Source organism: Mycteria americana, chromosome 4, assembly GCF_035582795.1.
Source record: "Mycteria americana isolate JAX WOST 10 ecotype Jacksonville Zoo and Gardens chromosome 4, USCA_MyAme_1.0, whole genome shotgun sequence".
Taxonomy (NCBI): domain Eukaryota; kingdom Metazoa; phylum Chordata; class Aves; order Ciconiiformes; family Ciconiidae; genus Mycteria; species Mycteria americana.
This window is the reverse complement of record NC_134368.1, coordinates 41,109,089-41,113,363: the sequence shown is the minus strand read 5'-3', so window position 1 is coordinate 41,113,363 and position 4,275 is coordinate 41,109,089. Positions and strand designations below refer to the sequence as shown.

General features: G+C 34.5%; 1 long non-coding RNA gene across 1 annotated transcript; it reads right to left on the bottom strand.

Annotated features, from left to right (window-relative positions):
- Window positions 1-3,758: 3,758 nt before the first annotated feature.
- On the bottom strand, window positions 3,759-4,275 carry LOC142408655 (uncharacterized). Its single transcript, XR_012775366.1, has 3 exons — window positions 4,236-4,275; window positions 3,910-3,978; window positions 3,759-3,796 (listed from the first exon to the last, which is right to left on the bottom strand). It is a non-coding gene; the product is annotated as an uncharacterized LOC142408655 (long non-coding RNA).

Genomic DNA, 4,275 nt, shown 5'->3' with positions numbered 1-4,275 from the left:
TGTAAGGAACAAACAGCAAATGTATTGAAATTATTTAAATATGTTATGTACATTTAAAAAACTTGTTTTCTTTTTACATTTTATATTAGTTATAAATATACATATAGTATGACAGACCAGAAGTAAATACTTGTGCATATATTTTTATTTACTAAAGCTGTGCTCAAATGGAAAGAAAATTATGGCAATAGAATACTAAGAATATTTAAATTTTAAAGCTGTGTATAGTATGGAATTTAATCATAAGGCAATTCTTATTCTTATTAATAATTATTCTTATAATCAGAATTACTCACCTGTAGAAAAGATGCCTTGGTTATATTCTTCTTTATTAGCTTAACTGATGGCACACAAGCAGAAATCTACTTTATCTGTTGTTACATTTTTTGCTGCTGCTTTAAAATAAATTTTAAAATTCTGATAGTTACATAAAATGTAAAGAAGTTGCAATTAAAAATTGGCAGAACTATTTCTAGAGAAACTGCTGTAAAACTGGAAATAACAGAATGTCTCTTTTTAGCATACCCTATCAAACAAAATCCTCAATATATAGGTAAGGAATGCCCTCATTTAACTAGAAATAAATAACAATGCCAACATGCTGGAAAGGTGGGATGCAGGTTAGAAATAAAAAATTCCCGTTCCTCCCCGCCCCCCTTTAAAAAGTTAAAATTTCATTCTGTCAATGTTCTAGAGTATTATTACAGGGTTTCTAGTGTAAGAATTATTGGGGGGGGAAGCTTAGCTGTTTTGTAACCTATACAAAAACATTTTTGTACCTACTTGGATGCTGGAACAGAATGTTCTACTTTTTGCAGGTATCGTTTGGAAAATGTTTTCCTTTGTTTAACCCTGTGGAGCTTGGGGAATGAGAGTTGGATTTCAGAAATAAAAATTCATAGTTTTTGAAAGAATTTTCCAGCAGTCAGTATCTGATGTGTTGCTTTTGTCAAATGAAAGACTAGCTATCTTTTAGCACATAAATTGCACAACCTTGTATGTAAAAGTTGTTAATACAGAGTTGGAGAGCAAAGGTAAGAACTGAACATGCAACCCCATGACTGATGATTGGGATCTGAAGGATTGACTCAACTGCCACTCTACTATATTTAAAATATTTTGCTGTGTCTTAAGGATTTTTACTGATACTTCACAGTTTAAATATCTTACAATATGTAGTATAACTGCATCAATTTGTTGCACATAAATTGTGCCTTAACACGGAATCTTAGACAAATCTACTCCCTCTTTAAATTAGAGAGTGAGGGTTAAGAACTCTTTCATTGCTAAAATACAAAAATTAAGTCAAAGGGCGCTTTTTATTTCGGGAATCCATCAGGTAACAGTCATTGTGAATAAAATAAGGTTGCATTTTCCTTAAGGCGGTTGTACCCCATGTGGTGAGTGAGGGGGACATGCAGAAAAGGTTGTAATTGTGTCTACTGCTACAACTGTGGTTGCAACTGTCAAACTATAGAGTCATCATTTTCAAAAATAATTTCAGATTGTTTGCTAATGTGTGACTTCATTGTCTGGCACAGCTGGTCAAATACAGATATTTCCCCTTAATATTAAAGAATCCTTTGTCTTCAAATGATTGTTTGACTCTTCTTTAAAAGTCATATTTCTATTCAAATGAAAAATTTATCAAGCTATATAGCTAGTGCTTTCCAATTACTATTAAATCTCAGTTAAGTTTAATATCACTTTATCCCTACAAAATCAAATTCATTGTTCTATTGAAAGAATCTGACCAATATTACTGATACGTTTATAAGCTTCACAGACTGCAGTCACATGTGAGACTTTCCTAGGTGGGTTCCAAAACAATACCAAAAAATCTATCATGCTATAAACTCTTCCCATTGCAAAGACTGCCTTTAAAATGAGATATGACACTTTAAATCCATGTTGTTGAATTTCTTCATTAGGTAAAATCATTTAAATCCAGAATTACAACAATTTAAGATGACATGAATGCAAGAAACTCCATTCTTTACACAGAAAACAAAACTAAACTGCTGAGTCTAGATACCTTTTTCAGAATAGGCATTAGTGTTTTTTTAAACTTGAAGCTTACACATTTATGTAGGAAGGAAATAAACTCCAGGATCATCTTTGCTCTAGATAAAAATTACTAAAAACACAGGCCGGGGAATAGATTTAGAAAAGCAGTTGTGAAGACCAGTATGCATTTGCACAATAGGTCAAGATATGAAGACATGAAGTAGACTTTCAGATTTAGTGAAAATTTCACATGGAACAATTATACCTTGTGGCTCCTAGTGTCGTATCAGTAACATCTGTTTCAGAAAATTTCACTGATAAAATAGTAAACCAGTTCTAGGACGAAATGAAGCTGAAAAGGAAGCAAGGCAATGTTATAAAAACAAGTAAATTACAGTATTGCAGAAATTAAGAAATAACAATAAAAGCTGTATTTTAGAATATGAGGATTTCAAAGGGGTTTTCAATTTATTTGCTTAAAATAGAATTCTTCCCTAACAGACAGTAAACTTAAATTTATTTTTGTTGATTATGTGGTCAACTCTACTGTAATCAGAATGGGGTTTGTGTTTCAAAGTTGCACTCTCTGGGTAATCCTTTCAGTGGTCCCCTGGAAGGTACCAAGCATCCATTGTAACAGGATCTGTCAGCTTGTTTCACCTGGTTTTCTTTAAAATGAACACCTGCTTTGCCTCTTGTTTCTGAGGAATCTAGCTGCATGTGGGAGGGGAAAAATTGGAAAACTATATTAAAAGAAGCAGTGGCTTTGAAGATTCAAAGTATTAAAGCTCCGTAATTTAAAAGTGACAATGCTGTTTTAATCGCCTTTTAGTTTAAATTTAGCGTACAGTGCTATAGTTAAACAGTGAAAGAAGGCCTCATCTTTCCTTATGAAAGCAGCATTGCTGCTTATTGCCTTATGAAAGCAGCTTACAGCATTGCCTTATGAAAGCAGCTATGTGTACATAAAGCCAAAGCATTACCATCTTCTGAGGTATGATTATTTGAACCAATGTAGACTATTGGTGGTGGGAAAAGGGAAGAACATCTACAACGAACCTGAAAATGGATCTGACTGATCACTTTGGGACTAATGCTACCAGCATCCAAACCAGCCCAACACGGTGGCATCTATGTGGGTAGGGCCATCGTATGGTTCAGCACGCCTACGAGCAGGACGTGCGCTTGCTGCAGAGCTGACTATTCATGTCCCACTTTTCCTGCACCGTATCCTACAGTTCCTGACACAGTCAAGATGTCTGTCAGTGCTGTGGCAATTATTGCTTAAGTAAGGACTGGAGCACCTGCCCAATCACACATTCATCAACAAAATGAAGATCTCCATTACATAACTGGAGGGAGGAAAACTGATTTCAGTATGGTAAAAGTATCCAGAATAAATCAAAGCTCTGAGGAAGGTAACAGAAGCACTTTTGAACATTAGAATAATTTCTACAGATGCCATGCCAGGGAAAAGCTCAAAGCAATTTTATGTTAAAAATACTGGCAACCCCCTCCAAACTTCCTTTTTTCTAAGAAATTGTATCTAGTGTCTTCAACTTTTAAACACAAAAGCTCTTTGTTGCCTTTATAGCAAAAGTAAACCACACACACACAACATCACAATCTGAAAAGATTAAAATGAAGACTTACGTGATGTGAGAAACAAACTTACATGATGTGGCAAACGTTTTTTCCTTTGGGATATAGGCTACGTTCTCAGAGGATGCGGAGCAACAAACATGGTGAACTGCACGTTGTCCCAATCTTGGTTTAATGTTAAACCACCCTTTAAAGCAAAAATCACAAGTTGTTCATTTCAGCAGTATGTTAAGCATTTGATCAGTCAGTTGTTCAGTTTTCTAGTTTATTTGCAGTTACTACCCTTCCCCCCTACTTGACTTAGACACCCAGATGATCCTGGCAGCTCTACAAAATGAATAGTACACCAAAAAAAAGGAAACAAACCCTCTAAAGAGAAGGGGAAACGTTAAACAGGTTGTATAGTAAAAGTGCATTGTATCTTCTTTTTATATTGAATGTTTTGCATATGTAGAAAAAAACTAAAATGAGATGGCTCAGCATTTTGGGGACATAACATGCATGACATCATCATAAATAAGCATGAAGTAGAATGTTGAGAGATTACACAGTATGCCTTGAAACCACACATGCTGAATTTGAACAACTTCAACTATTTGAGGAGTAAAATCAGTTAAACATCTTACTTGGCAAAGTAGATCCAATATTGAAGAAAAGGAAAAAAAA